Source organism: Hyla sarda, chromosome 12, assembly GCF_029499605.1.
Source record: "Hyla sarda isolate aHylSar1 chromosome 12, aHylSar1.hap1, whole genome shotgun sequence".
Classification (NCBI taxonomy): Eukaryota; Metazoa; Chordata; class Amphibia; order Anura; family Hylidae; genus Hyla; species Hyla sarda.
This window is the reverse complement of record NC_079200.1, coordinates 30,758,308-30,778,090: the sequence shown is the minus strand read 5'-3', so window position 1 is coordinate 30,778,090 and position 19,783 is coordinate 30,758,308. Positions and strand designations below refer to the sequence as shown.

General features: G+C 44.6%; 1 protein-coding gene across 3 annotated transcripts in view; it reads right to left on the bottom strand.

The window, feature by feature from the left end:
- LOC130296715 (glucagon-1-like) overlaps positions 1 to 19,783 on the bottom strand; it is a 111,147-nt gene that overhangs the window by 41,739 nt on the left and 49,625 nt on the right. Inside the window, exon 1 of one of the 3 annotated variants that reach the window (XM_056548564.1) lies at positions 5,454 to 5,524. The exons of the other annotated variants lie outside the window; for them this stretch is intronic. The gene's annotated coding sequence lies outside the window, so the exon portion shown is untranslated. Of the gene's footprint in view, positions 1 to 5,453; positions 5,525 to 19,783 lie in introns of those variants that run through there. 3 annotated transcript variants of the gene reach the window in all.

Here is a 19,783-nt window from a genome sequence, read left to right as displayed (position 1 = left end):
GGTACTACCTACAGGGGGGTGGGGGAGGGGATTGGTTGCTACTATCTTTAGGGGGAGCTGTTACTACCTACAAGGGGGGCTACTAATATTTACAGGGGGCTCCTGCTACCAACAGGAGGGCTGTTACTATCTATAGGGGGGCTGCTACTATCCACAGGGGAGCTGTTACTACCCACTAGGAGTTGGTACTACCATCTACAGTGAACTGCTATTACCTGCAGGGAGGCTACTACTATCTGCAGGCAGAGCTGTTACTACCTACAGGGGGGCAGCTACTATCTACAGAGGGGCTACAACTATCTACAGGGGGACTGCTACTACCCACAGGAGGGACTACTACTATCTACAAGTGGGGTTGTTACTACCTACGGGGGGGGGGGGGGGGGGCTGCTAGTATCTACTGGGGGGGCTGATCCTATCTACAGGGAGCTACTACTATATACAGGGAGGCTACTATTATCTACAGGACGTCTGCTACTAACTACAGGAAGGGTTGCTACTACCTACATGGGGGGGGGGGAGGCTTGCTACTACCAACCGGAAGGTTGCTCCTATCTACAGATGAGCTGCTGCTATATAGATAGGGGCTGCTACTACCTACAGGGGGCTGCTGCTACCTTCGAGGAGGGGGGGGGGGGGTATACTACCTACAGGCCATGGCACTAAATAATAATGCAAGTTAGCCATTATGATTTTTATGATCAGTGGGGATCCCAGCAGTCGCGCCCCCACCAATGAGCTTGTTATCCCCTATCCACAGGTAAGAGGATAATGTCTTTGAGAAGGGAATATCCCTTCAAGTAAAGTAGCATGTTAAAAAGACAGAAACATTCTCCAATTATCTAAAATTGCATAATGGCATATTTGAGTCAATAGGAGATGGACCTGTCCCTGTAATATCCGGCACTTACACATTGCAGCATATTCAGCTGAGAGATCAGCTTTAAAGGTAAACTTCATAAACTAAAAACAGCCATGTTTAAACCTCAAAGAATACATGTGTTTATTACTTATTATGACATCATTGTGTTTACTATATGTCTCTATTGTGACATCACTGTATTTATTATCCCTGTGCATTACTGTGTGCTGTGACAATGTGGTGTCGGGTGATGGTAATGTGCAAATTAACCTTTTCGTGATGCCAGGGCATGGTTAACCTAAACACAGTCCAAGGTTGAGCCAGCTTCTCCTGGGCCAGGCACGGGGCAATAAATACTCCGATGCAAGGTTACGGATAAACTGACTTTACTAAGGCAGGATAGATGGTAAAATCTGTTACAGCCCAGATTGGTACAATGGGAGGTGCAGGGTAAACCTTGGAAACTTATCACCTTGCTGGGACTTGTAGTTGATTGTGCTGTATATGACTGACTTGCTGTATGGCAACCCACGACCCATGGCGACCCACAACCCATGACTGACTTGGATGACTGGATTAGATGACTGACTTGAATCCCCGGGACTTTAGTGCTTACCGCTAGACTTTGACATTCACCTGGTGCATGGGATTTGCTTTAGAAGATGCGTGGTTGCAGGATTAGACTTGAGGCCTCCTCAGAACACCTCTGAACTCTGAACTCCGAACTCCTATCACACTATATATGGGGCAGATTTGGAGGATTCCCATTGGGCTGAGAAGTCACCTGATTTATCACATGCGCACTCCCCTTATAACAGGTTTTACAGGCGAAAAGCAACAGGTACATAGAAAATGCCAGAACATTAACCATAGCATAACATTGCATTATATATAGAGTCATGAGTAGTGTGGGCCCAAGACAGACGCTGAAGGCAACATCTGCCACACAGGATAGGCAAAATGCTATATTTTGTACTGGGTCACCACAACAATACTAGGCTTACTCTATTATACATATTCTGGGACATCGCTGTGTTCATTATCTCCCTTTTGTGACATTATTGTGTTTATAAAACCCTGTGCTGTGACATCATAGTTTATTATATATCTCTATTGTGACATCATATAGTACAGGAATTTAGGTGCACTACTGTGGTAGATGAGAACAATGACATTGGCTAACCCTCAACACTGATGTTAAAATTGAGACATTAGCCAGTATATCCTTATATGAAGACATACCGGAGCCCGCACACCAACGCCAAGGTTTCTCAAGTGGCACGGGACCTAACACTAAACCTACCTGTGCCGGATAAGCAAAACCAGGGGCCAGTGCGCAATTACAGCAGCATTAGGTCCAACTCACAGCCTCCTCCCAGTTACCTCCAGTGTGGCTGGGCACACATACAATGGGAGGAGGGAGGCAGACTATAAGCCCCACCCAAGTTGGCTGATATGTTGCCGGCCTCACAGGTGGACCTTAATGCTGCCTATAATAGTGATCAAGGCGCATTAAATGTGGGGTTTATATACCTCCAAGTATATACATGGAGGGGTATAAACTTGGAGGTGTATAAACTCCATATCAAATGATCACTATTAGGGCAGCATTAATATCAGCCAACTTAGGTGGGGCTTATAGTCTGCCTCCCTCCTCCCATTGTATGTGTGCTCAGCCACACTGGAGTGAACTGGGAGGAGGCTGTGAGTCGGACCTAATGCTACTGTAATTGCCCACTGGCCCCTGGTTTTGCTTATCACACACAGGTAGGTTTAGTGTTAGGTCCCGTACCACTTGAGAAACCTTGGCGTTGGTGTGCGGGCTATAATGATATACTGACTAATGTCTCAATTTTAACCCCTTAAGGACCCCGCGTTTTTCCGTTTTTGCATTTTCATTTTTTCCTTATCACCTTCTAAAAATAACGCTTTCAATTTTGCACATAAAATTCCATGTGATGGCTTACTTTTTGCGCTACTAATTCTACTTTGCAGTGACATTAGTCATTTTACCAAAAAAATCTGAAAAAAAATTCATTGTGCAACAAAATTGAAGAAAAAATTTCATTTTGTAACTTTTGGGGGCTTCCGTTTCTACGCAGTGCATTTGTCGGTAAAAATGACACCTTATCTTTATTCTGTAGGTCCATACGGTTAAAATGATCCCCTACTTATATAGGTTTAATTTTGTCGTACTTTGGAAAAAAATCATATTATTCTATATGTTACACATCCACACCATTTATCTGGTGTAGGATGCCATTGTGGCACTTGTAGTCCGTTGCAGGCATCCCCCATTGTATGCATTTTATGCAGGATCTGCTTCCCCAGTATATATATGCACAACTGCATTTAGGATTGAGTATTTCCCGCCATTTGACACCACATCTTTGTTGTTGTATGAATCTATTGTGACATCACTAAGTTTATCATCCCTGTACTGTGACATCGCTCTGTTTATTACCCATTGCTGTGACATTACGGTGTTTATTAACTCCTTTTTGTCCTTTTTGTTTTTGTTGATGATCAATGAATCAAAGGAATCCTATACCTCAACCTTGGAGGGACTACCGTATTTTTCGCCCTATAGGACGCACCGGCATATAAGACGCACACAATTTTAAAGGTGCAAAATCTAGAAAATAAAGATTCTGAACCCAACAGTGATCTTCAACCTGCGGACCTCCAGATGTTGCAAAACTACAACTCCCAGCATGCCCGGACAGCTGTCCGGGCATGCTGGGAGTTGTAGTTTTGCAACATCTGGAGGTCCGCAGGTTGAAGACCACTGGATAGGAGGTAATACTCACGTGTCCTCGCCACTCCGGACCCGTCACCGCTGCCCTGGATGTCGCTCCATTGCAGTCCCCGGGGTGTCCCCGAAGCTCTGGACGTCTTCCTCCCCGGGATCCACGCTCTCCGTCGCCGTCATCACGTCGCTACGCACGACGCTCCTATTGGATGACGGGACGGCGTGCGCGACGACGTGATGACGTTGAAGGAGAGTGCCGGCCATGCAGGGGATCCCGGGCCGGAGCAGACACCGAGGAGGCAGGTAAGGTCCCTCCCGGTGTCCTGTAAGCTGTTCGGGACCGCCGCGATTTCACCGCGTCGGTCCCGAACAGCCCGACTGAGCAGCCGGGTTAGTGTCACTTTCGCTTCAGACGCGGCGGTCAGCTTTGATCGCCGCATCTGAAAGGGTTAATACAGGGCATCACCGCGATCGGTGATGTCCTGTATTAGCCGCGGGTCCCGGCCGTTGATGGCCGCAGGGACCGCCGCGATAGGTGTGTATTCGCCGTATAAGACGCACCAACTTTTCCCCCCCAGTTTGGGGGAAGAAAAAGTGCGTCTTATACGGCGAAAAATACGGTAACTTAGCATCCCACAAAGTGTCACATGTAGTAAGTGTTTTTTCTTAAAGTAGGCAAACTTTTCCAGGCAATGTTGTAGGTTTACCCTGTCAATATATTCCTGCAAAGATAGGGGGCAGGGTATTTCCAATACAGGAGGCCATGGATTGCCAGTCTATGGCTCTGTAATACAGAGAGGTCAGATACATAGGCAAAAAAATATACGTTATTGGTATCTTATCAATACTGATATCATATTTGATCCATTAAATTGAGAGTACCGCTGTCCATTACCGAGGAGAGTTCCTTATCACGTGGATTGTAAGCCAAATAAGGATCCACGCAACGTGTTTCAAAGCCGCTCCGGCTTTTTTGTCAGGCGCGCCTGACGAAAAAGCCGAAGCGGCTTTGAAACGCGTTGCGTGGATCCTTATTTGTGCAATAAATCACTTACTTTTTACACATAATCCTTGTGGCAGCGTGATCTATCGCCCTTTCTCGGATCTCCTCTCACTCATATTTGCGCTTGGATGCTGGGAGCCGCAGCAGCCGCTACCACAGGAATCCTGATCAAGCTTAGGCTGGGTTCACACTACGTTTTCTCCCATACGGGAGCGCATACGGCAGGGGGGAGCTAAAACCTCGCGCTCCCGTATGCCTTCGTATGCGCTCCCGTATGTCATTCATTTCAATGAGCCGGCCGGAGTGAAACGTTCGGTCCGGTCGGCTCATTTTTGCGCCGTATGCGCTTTTACGACCGGACCTCAAACCGTGGTTGACCACAGTTTTAGGTCCGGTTGTAAAAGCGCATACGGCGCAAAAATGAGCCGAACGTTTCACTCCGGCCGGCTCATTGAAATGAATGACATACGGGAGCGCATACGAAGGCATACGGGAGCGCGAGGTTTTAGCTCCCCCCTGCCGTATGCGCTCCCGTATGGGAGAAAACGTAGTGTGAACCCAGCCTTACTGAGTGTTGTGCCTCCATTTGCACAACGCGCACAGGTGAGTGCGCTTTGATTGGGCTTTCCATCACCTCATCTATCAGGTTCCATCCAGGGCAGCGCACCCTGTGTTCTCTTGTATATTGTGCACTCTGGAGATTGGCACCTAGGGCATTAGTCATCTGCTACCACACCCATCCTAAACAACAAAAGGGGCGTGGGAGTGCCCTGCAAATATTGTAAACATTGGATAACATTTGGATCTCACTGACTGACAATTTTGGTTTTTTTTACCTATAAAGTCCTAGCTTTGTTCACTACTATGTAGTGAACATAGTGCAGTTGCCCATAGCAACCAATCAGATCGCTTCTTTCATTTTTGAAAAGGCCTGTGCAAAATGAAAGAAGAGATCTGATTGGTTGCTATGGGCAACTGCACTGTTTTTTCTCTACACAGGTTTTGATAAATCTCCCTCATTGTCCCCATCTGGCTGCTTTAGGCTATTTTTACATGTTGTAATATTCGCAGAAATAGCGGGGACTGGCAAATAGGTGGACACTCTGCAAATAGCGGGGACTGGCAGAAAATGCCGGAGCCAGGACTGCATGGAAATGCGCAGTCTCCATAGACAGCAATGCATTCCTGAGCGGATGCTACCGAAAGAATTGAGGCCGGAATCTGAATTTCCGCAGTGGTGTGCATGGTGAAGTAATGGGACTCTGCTGAAATGGAATTTCCAAGCAAACGTTTTCAACCGGATTCCGCTCTGAAATTCCATTGTGTGAACATGGCCTTAAAGGACAACTGCAGCGCAATATACACTTATCCCCTATCTACAAGATAGGGGATAAGTGTTTGATCGCGGGGGGGTCCGACTGCTGGGACCCCCCGAGATCTCCCTAACGGGGCGCAGCCATTAGCGCTCACAGTGAGCGCTAAGGCGAGTAGCATCGACCTAGAGGTCAACGGTGACGCCCATCTCCTCCCCGTCCCCATACAGTTCTATGGGGGAGCCGGGGAGGCACGAACACTGCCTCCCCGCCTCTCCCATAGAGATGTATGGAGGAGGCGTGCTGCGTCATGGGCAACGTCATGCTGCGGCAGGCACGCCCCCTGCACGGGAGAACCACGGCACAGCCGCGGCTCCGTACAGGAGATCGTGGGGGGTCCCACCGGTCGGACCCCCCGCGATCAAACACTTATCCCCTATCTTGTAGATAGGAAATAAGTGTATATTGCGCTGCAGTTGTCCTTTAAAGGGCTTTTCCCAACAAAGCAAAGTTGGTAAAATCAGATGTGTGGCACATAGATATACAGTATGTGCAGTAGGACATACTGGTAAAATGATTTACATCTACATCCCTGTAATGTTCTTCTATTAAATGTATATGATCCTGGTTGCCATTGCCATGCAACAGAACATACACTTTCCCATAATCCCCCCTTTTCTGTATACAGTAAAGCAGTGTTCCATAACCAGTCTCCAGCTGTTGACATCACTGTCTTTATTATCCCTACACAGTGACATCACTGTGTATTATCCCTATACTGTGACATCACTGTGTATTATCCCTGTACTGTGACATCACTTTGTATTATCCCTGTACTGTGACATCACTGTGTATTATCCCTATACTGTGACATCACTGTGTATTATCCCTGTACTGTGACATCACTTTGTATTATCCCTGTACTGTGACATCATTGTGTGTATTATCCCTGTACTGTGACATAACTGTGTATTATCCCTTTACTGTGACATCAATGTCTATATTATTCCTGTACTATAACATCACTGTGTGTATTATTCCCGTACTGTGACATCACTGTGTATTATCCTGTACTGTGACATCACTGTGTGTATTATTCCCGTACTGTGACATCACTGTGTATTATCCCTGTATTGTGACATCACTGTGTGTATTAACCCTGTACTGTGACATCACTGTGTGCCTTATTCCTGTATTGTGACATCACTGTGTGCATTATCCCTGTACTGTGACATCACTGTGTGCATTATCCATGTACTGTGACATCACTTTGTGTATTATCCCTGTACTGTGACATCACTGTGTGTATTATCCCTGTACTGTGACATCACTGTGTATTATCACTGTACTGTGACATCACTGTGTATTATCCCTGTATTGTGACATCACTGTGTGTATTATCCCTGTACTGTGACATCAATGTCTATATTATCCCCGTACTGTGACATCACTGTGTGTATTATTCCTGTACTGTGACATCACTGTGTGTATTATCCCGTTACTGTGACATCACTGTCTTTATTATCCCTACACAGTGACATCACTATGTATTGTCCCTGTACTGTGACATCACTGTGTGCATTATCCCTGTACTGTGACATCACTGTGTGCATTATCCATGTACTGTGACATCACTGTGTGTATAATCCCTGTACTGTGACATCACTGTGTATTATCCCTGTACTGTGACATCACTGTGTGTATTATCCCTGTACTGTGACATCACTGTGTATTATCCCTGTACTGTGACATCACTGTGTGTATTATCCTGTACTGTGACATCACTGTGTATTCTCCCTGTACTGTAACATTACTGTGTATTATCCCTGTACTGGGACATCACTGTGTATATTATCCCTGTACTGCGACATCACTGTGTATTATCCCTGTACTGTGACATCACTGTGTGTATTATCCCTGTACTGTGACATCACTGTGCATTATCCCTGTACTGTGACATCGGTGTGTGTATTATCCCTGTACTGTAACATCACTGTGTATTATCCCTGTACTGTGACATCACTGTGTATATTATCCCTGTACTGTGACATCACTGTGTATTATCCCTGTACTGTGACATCACTGTGTATTATCCCTGTACTGTGACATCACTGTGTATTATCCCTGTACTGTGACATCACTGTGTGTATTATCCTGTGCTGTGACGTCACTGTGTGTATTATCCCTGTACTGTGACATCACTGTGTATTATCCCTGTATTGTGACATCACTGTGTGTATTATCCCTGTACTGTGACATCAATGTCTATATTATCCCTGTACTGTGACATCACTGTGTGTATTATTCCTGTACTGTGACATCACTGTGTGTATTATCCCGTTACTGTGACATCACTGTCTTTATTATCCCTACACAGTGACATCACTGTGTATATTATCCCTGTACTGTGACATCACTGTGTATTATCCCTGTACTGTGACATCACTGTGTATTATCCCTGTACTGTGACATCACTGTGTATTATCCCTGTACTGTGACATCACTGTGTGTATTATCCTGTACTGTGACATCACTGTGTGTATTATCCCTGTACTGTGACATCACTGTGTATTATCCCTGTATTGTGACATCACTGTGTGTATTATCCCTGTACTGTGACATCAATGTCTATATTATTCCTGTACTATGACATCACTGTGTGTATTATTCCTGTACTGTTACATCACTGTGTGTATTATCCCTGTACTGTGACATCACTGTGTGTATTATCCCTGTACTGTGACATCACTGTGTATTGTCCCTGTACTGTGACATCACTGTGTGCATTATCCCTGTACTGTGACATCACTGTGTGCATTATCCATGTACTGTGACATCACTGTGTGTATAATCCCTGTACTGTGACATCACTGTGTATTATCCCTGTACTGTGACATCACTGTGTGTATTATCCTGTACTGTGACATCACTGTGTATTCTCCCTGTACTGTAACATCACTGTGTATTATCCCTGTACTGGGACATCACTGTGTATATTATCCCTGTACTGCCACATCACTGTGTATTATCCCTGTACTGTGACATCACTGTGTGAACATGGCCTTAAAGGACAACTGCAGCGCAATATACACTTATCCCCTATCTACAAGATAGGGGATAAGTGTTTGATTGCGGGGGATCCGACCGCTGGGACCCCCGAGATCTCTCTAACGGGGCGCAGCCATTAGCGCTCACAGTGAGCACTAAGGCGCGTAGCGTCAACCTAGAGGTCAACGGTGATGCCCCATCTCCTCCCTGTCCCCATACAGTTCTATGGGGGAGCCGGGGAGGCACGAACACTGCCTCCCCGCCTCTCCCATAGAGATGTATGGAGGAGGCGTGCTGCGTCATGGGCAACGTCATGCTGCGGCAGGCACGCCCCCTGCACGGGAGAACCACGGCACAGCCGCGGCCCTGTACAGGAGATCGTGGGGGGTCCCACCGGTCGGACCCCCCGCGATCAAACACTTATCCCCTATCTTGTAGATAGGAAATAAGTGTATATTGCGCTGCAGTTGTCCTTTAAAGGGCTTTTCCCAACAAAGCAAAGTTGGTAAAATCAGATGTGTGGCACATAGATATACAGTATGTGCAGTAGGACATACTGGTAAAATGATTTACATCTACATCCCTGTAATGTTCTTCAATTAAATGCATATGATCCTTGTTGCCATTGCCATGCAACAGAACATACACTTTCCCATAATCCCCCCTTTTCTGTATACAGTAAAGCAGTGTTCCATAACCAGTCTCCAGCTGTTGACATCACTGTCTTTATTATCCCTACACAGTGACATCACTGTGTATTATCCCTATACTGTGACATCACTGTGTATTATCCCTGTACTGTGACATCACTGTGTATTATCCCTATACTGTGACATCACTGTGTATTATCCCTGTACTGTGACATCACTTTGTATTATCCCTGTACTGTGACATCACTGGGTGTATTATCCCTGTACTGTGACATCACTGTGTGCATTATTCCTGTATTGTGACATCACTGTGTGCATTATCCCTGTACTGTGACATCATTGTGTGTATTATCCCTGTACTGTGACATCACTGTGTATTATCCCTTTACTGTGACATCAATGTCTATATTATTCCTGTACTATAACATCACTGTGTGTATTATTCCCGTACTGTGACATCACTGTGTATTATCCCTGTATTGTGACATCACTGTGTGTATTAACCCTGTACTGTGACATCAATGTCTTTATTATCCCTGTACTGTGACATCACTGTGTGTATTATTCCTGTACTGTGACATCACTGTGTGTATTATCCCTGTACTGTGACATCACTGTGTGCCTTATTCCTGTATTGTGACATCACTGTGTGCATTATCCCTGTACTGTGACATCACTGTGTGCATTATCCATGTACTGTGACATCACTTTGTGTATTATCCCTGTACTGTGACATCACTGTGTGTATTATCCCTGTACTGTGACATCACTGTGTATTATCACTGTACTGTGACATCACTGTGTATTATCTCTGTATTGTGACATCACTGTGTGTATTATCCCTGTACTGTGACATCACTGTGTGTATTATCCCTGTACTGTGACATCACTGTGTATTATCACTGTACTGTGACATCACTGTGTATTATCCCTGTATTGTGACATCACTGTGTGTATTATCCCTGTACTGTGACATCAATGTCTATATTATCCCTGTACTGTGACATCACTGTGTGTATTATTCCTGTACTGTGACATCACTGTGTGTATTATCCCGTTACTGTGACATCACTGTCTTTATTATCCCTACACAGTGACATCACTGTGTATTGTCCCTGTACTGTGACATCACTGTGTGCATTATCCCTGTACTGTGACATCACTGTGTGCATTATCCATGTACTGTGACATCACTGTGTGTATAATCCCTGTACTGTGACATCACTGTGTATTTTCCCTGTACTGTGACATCACTGTGTGTATTATCCCTGTACTGTGACATCACTGTGTATTATCCCTGTACTGTGACATCACTGTGTGTATTATCCTGTACTGTGACATCACTGTGTATTCTCCCTGTACTGTAACATCACTGTGTATTATCCCTGTACTGGGACATCACTGTGTATATTATCCCTGTACTGCGACATCACTGTGTATTATCCCTGTACTGTGACATCACTGTGTGTATTATCCCTGTACTGTGACATCACTGTGCATTATCCCTGTACTGTGACATCGGTGTGTGTATTATCCCTGTACTGTAACATCACTGTGTATTATCCCTGTACTGTGACATCACTGTGTATATTATCCCTGTACTGTGACATCACTGTGTATTATCCCTGTACTGTGACATCACTGGGTATTATCCCTGTACTGTGACATCACTGTGTATTATCCCTGTACTGTGACATCACTGTGTGTATTATCCTGTACTGTGACATCACTGTGTGTATTATCCCTGTACTGTGACATCACTGTGTATTATCCCTGTATTGTGACATCACTGTGTGTATTATCCCTGTACTGTGACATAAATGTCTATATTATCCCTGTACTGTGACATCACTGTGTGTATTATTCCTGTACTGTGACATCACTGTGTGTATTATCCCGTTACTGTGACATCACTGTCTTTATTATCCCTGCACAGTGACATCACTGTGTATTGTCCCTGTACTGTGACATCACTGTGTGCATTATCCCTGTACTGTGACATCACTGTGTGCATTATCCATGTACTGTGACATCACTGTGTGTATTATCCCTGTACTGTGACATCACTGTATGTATTATCCCTGTACTGTGACATCACTGTGTATTATCCCTGTACTGTGACATCACTGTGTGTATTATCCTGTACTGTGACATCACTGTGTATTCTCCCTGTACTGTAACATCACTGTGTATTATCCCTGTACTGGGACATCACTGTGTATATTATCCCTGTACTGTGACATCACTGTGTATTATCCCTGTACTGTGACATCACTGTGTATTATCCCTGTACTGTGACATCACTGTGTATATTATCCCTGTACTGTGACATCACTGTGTATTATCCTGTACTGTGACATCACTGTGTGTATTATCCCTGTACTGTGACATCACTGTGTGTATTATCCCTGTACTGTGACATCACTGTTATTTTCCAATAGATTAATCTAGAGAAAGAAAAAAAAAACGCTGTTTGCCACTGTATAATAGATTTCTATAGTGGCACAGCATAGGCACATACAGGGCTGGTTTGGATTACCTTATACACGTAATCCTTATTAGTGTTGAGCGGCATAGGCCATATTCAAATTCGCGATATTTCGTGAATATATGGACGAATATTCGTCATATATTCGCTAAATTCGCATATTCGCAATATTCGCACTTTATTTTCGCATATGCGAAAATTCGTGCATGCGAAAACTAGCATATGTGAAAATTTACATTAAAAAAAATTACCATAAGCGAAAATTAGCATATGCAAATTTTCGCATGTGCGAAAATTCTCCACGCCAGTCTCAAACAGTAGTATTACAGCCTTCTTTACACCACACAAGCTGGAAGCAGAGAGGGGTGATCACTGTGATGTGTATTGTGAAAAAAAAAAACGAATATTCTTAATTACGAATATATAGCGCTATATTCGCGAATATGCGATATTCGCGAATAAAATTCGCATTGCGAATATTCGCGAGCAACACTTATCCTTATACCCATTAAATAACTGCATTCAAATATATGTAAACATAAGAACTAGATGTACCAGAAAAAGTCACATACAATATAATAAATAATCCTGGCACCTTATTAGCCCAATGGATAAAACTCAGTTTTACTGCAAATAGGACATTTCACAAAGGGGGATTTCAATTACTCTGGATCTGATTATCTTAACGGGTCAATGGACACAATTAATTTAATTTGTGTTTGGTCACATGGTTACTTCATGTACAGACTCCATAAACATCTATAGCAGTGTTTCCCAACCAGGATGCCTCCAGCTGTTGCAAAACTACAACTCCCTTTGGCTCCTTCTAGAGCCTAAATCCCGCAGCTTAAATGGGAATAGGGCATTTTTATCCTGGCATATTATTTATGCCAGGATGTATTATGCATGAAAAGTCACACAGTTTAGCACAAAGCCCACGCCAGCCAGGACCCTGGTGTAAAAGTCAACTCCTGGCTGGCGCGGTCTGTGCGCTGTATGCATCATTTTGTGCGCATAGCGCACAGCTGTTTACAGCACCAAAGCGGGAACTTCCAACACTAATGCAGGAAGTCTCCGTTCTTAAAGGCCCCAATGGTACAGTATGTAGTCCCCACTCTGCATGAGCTGTGCCAGTAGCTATAGAGCCAAGGGTACAGCTTCGGCTGCACAGGAGGTATACATTATATACATACATTGTATACCTCCTGCCCAGAAAGCAAAGAGTTAAGTAGCGATAGGATCGCTACTAAACTCTTTGAAGACACTATCCTGCGAGGCATGTACATGTCCTCCAATGCTGGGCTGAGTGCTCTCTGGGCCAGCCAAGCACTGGAGGGGGTAAACTTGCGATGCTGAGCCTCGCTAGTTAACACCTTTATTTGATATACCAATTGTTTCCCAACCAGTGTACCTCCAGATGTTGCAAAACTACAAATCCCATCAAGCCCAGACAGCCGATGGCTGTCTGGGCATGCTGGGAGTTGTAGTTTTGCAACAGCTGGGGGCACCCTGGTTGGAAAACGCTGTGTTATACACTATACAGCCATTTATATAGATGGTTGTATACCGTATAGCCCAGAGAGAATAACTGTATAGTGACAGGAGTCCAGACTACGGTACAATACAGAACGATACACTGTGCTCCGCAAGTCATGTGCAAATATTCGCCAACATTTCAGAGGTGTAGCCTTTTCATGAATGCCAGTCATGTGCTGCTACCGAGCAATAGGTGTGTGGTAGGAGCGCAAATTTTAAAAAGTTGCAGGTTTTAGTACATGACCCCCTTTGTGTGCTTGTAATTTGTGGATATCCTGAGGATTGTTATTTGTGCTTCACAATGGTAAGATTTGTCCCAGAAATGCTAAATATGCCCACCAGATGGCAGCATCTATTAATGCACATCCTGCCAGCACCCAATTATAATACAATATTAGAAATATTATTTTTAAATAAGTTATTTGCTTCTCTCTATTAATCACATTGTTTCATTTTAGGCCTATATTTGTTAAGCACAGGTTTTTCGATGATTTACTGTTACTTATAGTCAACGTATTTATTAGGACAGCCTCGGGATGTAGGAGACTGCAACTTTACCTGCAAACTTGTGCCAGTATCATGTGATGCATTTGATGTAAAGACCCCAAAACAAGATTAGGGGTTTGCTGTGGGCTTCTTTTGTGGTTCTTTTGAAAAGTTGCATGGTGGGCACTTCATGAGGTTCTAGAGAAGTGTTTTCCAACCAGGGTGCCGTTAGCTGTTGCAAAACTACAACTCCCAGCATGCCCGGACAGCCGAAGGCTCAAGATGCAAGATTTAAAGGGTACCTCTCATCAAAAAAAAACTTTTGATGTATTATAGATTGATGTATGCAAAATAACTTTACAATGGCATGTTATTAAAAAATATGCTTCTTTCTATTTAATTTTCCACTTTGAAGAAATGACCACTAGGGGTCTCCCTACCAGTCCTGGCAGCAAGCATTTCAGACTCATGCTGGAGTCCTAAACACTACGAGCTGCCAGTCTGCTTTGTTCACAAAGGAGAACACTCAGAGCTGCCAGCCTGCTTGGTTCACAGCCTGTTTGGCTGTGAACAAAGCAGGCTGGCAGCTCTGAGTGTTTAGGACTCCAGCATGAGTCAGAAATGCTTGCTGACAGGACTGCTCTGCGGGCTCGCAACATGGCTCAAGATGGAAAGAGCAACTGTGTGATTTTGGAGGGCGAATTTTGCTGTCATGGTTTTTTGGGGGCATGTTGCATTTAGGAAGCCCCCATGGTGCCAGAACAGCAAAAAAAATCTGCACATGGCAACTATTTGGGAAACTACACCCCTCAAGGAATATAACAATGGGTATAGTGAGCCTTAACCGCTCACAGGTGTTTGACAGGTTTGCATTGAAGTTAGACGTAAAAATGAAAAATGTGATTTTTAACACTAATATGATGGTGTTACTCCAAATTTTTCATTTTCACATGGGGTAATAGGAGAAAATGGACCCCAAAATTTGAAGCCCAATTTCTCCCGAGTAAGGAAATACCCCATATGTGGACGTAAAGTGCTCTGCTGGTGCACTACAGGTCAAAACAAAAGGAGCACTATTGGGCTTTTGGAGAGAGAAGTTTGTTGAAATGTTTTTTGTGGGGGGCATGTCTCATTTAGTAAGACCCCATGGTGCCAGAACAGCAAAAAAAAAAAAAAATCCCACATTGCAACTATTTGTGAAACTACACCCCTCAAGAAAAGTAACAAGGATTATAGTGAGCCTTAATACCCTACAGGTGATTGACAAACTTTTGTTAAAGTGGGACATGAAAATGAAAAATTAGATTTTTTTCACAAAAATGCTGGTGTTACCCCATATTTTTAATTTTCACAAGGGGTGATAGGAGAAAAAGCCCCCCAAAATTTGTAACACCATTTCTTCTGAGTATATAAATGCCCCATATGTGGATGTAAAGTGCTCTGCGGGCGAACTACAATGCTCAGAAGAGAAGGAGCACCATTGAGCTGTTATGCTGAGCGCTCCGGGTCCCTGCTACTCCCCGAAGCGCTCGCGGCATTTCTCTCCCTGCAGCGCCCCGGTCAGACCCGCTGACCGGGAGCGCTGCACTGACATTGCTGGCGGGGATGCGATTCGCATAGCGGGAAGCGCCCGCTCGCGAATCGCATCCCAAGTCACTTACCTGTCCCGGTCCCCGGCTGTCATGCTCTGGCGCGCGCGGCTCCGCTCTCTAGGGCGCGCGCGCGCCAGCTCTCTGAGATTTAAAGGGCCAGTGCACCAATGATGGTGCCTGGCCCAATCTTCCTGATTAGTTTCCACCTGTGCACTCCCTACTTATACCTCACTTCCCCTGCACTCCCTTGCCGGATCTTGTTGCCTTAGTGCCTAGAGAAAGCGTTTACTGTGTTTGTCCATACTGTGTACTTGACCTCCTGCTATTGCCATATTGACTACGATTCTTGCTGCCTGCCCCGACCTTCTGCTACGTCCGACCTTGCTCTTGTCTACTCCCTTGTACCGCGCCTATCTTCAGCAGTCAGAGAGGTTGAGCCGTTGCTAGTGGATACGACCTGGTTGCTACCGCCGCTGCAAGACCATCCCGCTTTGCGGCGGGCTCTGGTGAAAACCAGTAGCAGCTTAGAACCGGTCCACTAGCACGGTCCACGCATATCCCTCTCTGGCACAGAGGATCCACCTCCAGCCTGCCGAATCGTGACATGAGCTTTTGGAGAGAGAATTTGTTTGGAATAGAAGTCGAGGGCCATGTGCGGTCACAAAGCCCCCATGGTGTCTGAACAGTGGACCCCCCACATGTGACCCTATTTTGGAAACTATACCCCCACGGAATGTAAAAAGGGGTGCATTTAAACCCCACTAGTGTTTGACAGATCTTTGGAACAGTGGGCTGTGCAAATGAAAAATAAAATTTTTCATTTTCATGGACCACTGTTCAAAAAAATCTGTCAGACACCTGTAGGGTGTAAATGCTCATTGTACCCCTTCTTACATTCCGTGGGGGTGTAGTTTCCAAAATGGGGTCACATGTGGGGGGGGTCCACTGTTCTGGCACCATGGGGGCTTTGTGACCGCACATGGCCTTCAATTCCAGACACATTCTCTCTCCAAAAGCCCAATGATGCTCATTCTCTTCTGAGCCCTGTAGTGTGCCCGCAGAGCACTTAACATCCACATATGGGGTATTTTCTCACTCAGAAAAAATGGTGTTACAAATTTTGGGGGGCTTTTTCTCCTATTTACCCTTGTGAAAAAGAAAAATTTGGGGTAACGCCAGCATTTTAGTAAAAAAAAAAAAAAATGTAATTTTCACGTCCAACTTTAATGAAAATTCGTCAAACACCTGTGGTGTGTTTGGGCTCACTATACCCCTTGTTAAGTTCCATGAGGGGTGTAGTTTCCAAAATGGGGTCACATGTGGGTGGTTTCTTTTTGCATTTATTTCAGAACCGCTGTAACTACCAGCCACCCCGTTGCAAATCACCAATTTAGGCCTCAAATGTACATGTGTGCTCTCACTCCTGAGCCCTGTTGTGCGCCCGCAGAGCACTTTACATCCACATATGGAGTATTTCCATACTTAGGAGAAATTGCATTACAAATTTTGGGGGTCTTTTTTTCCTTTTACTTCTTGTAAAAAATATGGGGGCAACACCAGCATGTTAGTATAAAAAAATTTTTTTTTACACTAACAGGCTGGTGTAGACCCCAACTTTACCTTTTCATAAGGGGTAAAAAGAGAAAAAGACCCCCAAAATTTGTAACAATTTCTCCCGAGTAAGGAAATACCTTATATGTGGCACTAAACTGTTGCCTTGAAATATGACAGAGCGCCATGCGTATTTGAGGCACAAATTAGGGATTTGCATGGGTTCAGACTTGGATGCAAGCATTACACTTGCCTCCACCACCAAAATACCCTATGGCAGTGTTTCCCAAACAGGGTGCCTCCAGCTGTTGCTAAATTCCCAGCATGCCTTGACAGTCTGTGGCTGTCCGGTAACACTGGGAGTTGTTGATTTTCAACATCTGGAGGCTCCGTTTTGGAATCAGTGCCGTACAAAACGTTTTCTTTTTATTGGGGGGGGGAGTAACTTTATAAGAGTGCGTATATGTAGTGTTTTACTTTTAATTTTGTGTAGTGCAGTGGGGGGGGGGGGGGGGGGTTTAGCGTACATTCACACGGTCAGGTTTGCAGCAAGTTACCCGCTGGGAGTTTGAGCTGCGGCGGAAAATTTGCTGCATCTCAAACTTGCAGCAGGAAACTCGCTGTAAACCCCTGCCCGTGTGAATGTACCGTGTACATTCACATGGGGGAGGGGGTGTAAACTGAAAACTGTTGCAAAAACTACAACTCCCAGCATGCATTGACAGACAGGTAGTTATGCAACAGCTGGAGGCACACTGGTTGCGAAACACAGAGTTTGTTACTTAACCAGTGTGCCTCCAGCTGTTGCTAAACTACAACTCCCAGCATGTACGGCCTCTCAGTGCATGCTGGGAGTTGTATTTTGCAACAGCTGGAGGCACACTGGTTGCGAAACACTGAGTTAGACAATAGCTACAATTCACACTGGACACTGATTAGAAATAACACAAATCTTTATTGAAAAATCACATAAGAACAACTAAAAGGAAAGCAACAGTCAGGTAAATCTGACAACTATGAGGTAGATAATATTACATCAGGATAAAGTGCATATAAGTAACAAACCCTACATACTAGGGCCACCAGTATATATTACATATGTTACATCAAAAAATGCAAAAATCATGGATACAAGTGCACAGGTGAACAATAAATTGCATAAAGCACCCACAGAGACATGAAGATTTCACATAAGTGAGGATATGCTTCCTCCTGGGTGATCAGGTAAGTATACAAAGGACAATTCCCACACTCCACATGCAAAACCAGCAACCTCCACTGTGCACATACCCTCACATACCCTTTTGATTCACGGATGTTTCTCTCATACTTACTTAGTACTTTCCAAGCAAGTAACTCTTTTGGAGACATTCAGTAACCAGTGATTTATATAGTACGATTTATAAGTACAGCTCAGCCTTTTACAGAGCAGGGACTCCTGTCATTAGATTGACGGGAGTCCAGGCTTCTGTACAGTATACAACATTACACTAAGCACTGCTGTACACTAGAGATGAGCGAACTTACAGTAAATTCGATTCGTCACGAACTTCTCAGCTCGGCAGTTGATAACTTATCCTGCATAAATGAGTTCAGCTTTCAGGTGTTCCGATGGGCTGGAAAAGGTGGATACAGTCCTAGGAAAGAGTCTCCTAGGACTGTATCCACCTTTTCCAGCCCACGGGAGCACCTGAAAGCTGAACTCATTTATGCAGGATAAATCATCAACTGCCGAGCCGAGAAGTTTGTGACGAATCGAATTTACTGTAAGTTCGCTCATCTCTACTGTACACCTTACAGCTGGCGGAGGTAAGTAATGATGCTTTGCAGTAGAGGTAAGTAATGATGCTTTGCAGTAGAGGTAAGTAATGATGCTTTGCAGTAGAGGTAAGTAGTGATCCATGCACGCTGCTTCCAACCCATGGAGTATATTTATTATGCACATCAGGCCTGGTCTATTTTTCCTGGCCAGGGCTGGCCCTAAAATGAGTCCCACTGGGTCCATTTGACCCAGACGGCACCTTCATCGGTGCCGGCTGCAATTTTTAACCCCTTCCTGACCCATGATGTACCGGTATGTCATGGGTCGGGTGAGGGGAAAATGACGCTGGTCCGTTGGTCAGGTTCACGTCATACCTGGCAGATCCCTGCTGCTATCAGCAGCTGACATCTGCAGGTAATGACGGACATAAGAGATGGCTCTGACATCTGTCATTTAAATGGTTAAATTCTATGATCAATAGCGATCACGGCATTTAAACATTAAATGATGGTAATCCCTGGTGTCAAGGGGACCCATCTGCAGCTCTGCTATCTAATCGGGGGCTGTAGATGGTTGCTGGGGAAGAACAGGGACTTAAAGAGGTACTCCGGTGGAAAACTTTTTTTCCAATCAACTTTTTTTTTTAAATCAACTGGTGCCAGAAAGTTAAACAGATTTGTAAATTACTTCTATTTCTTAAAAATTCTTAATCCTTCCATCCATCACTACGATCGCGGCGA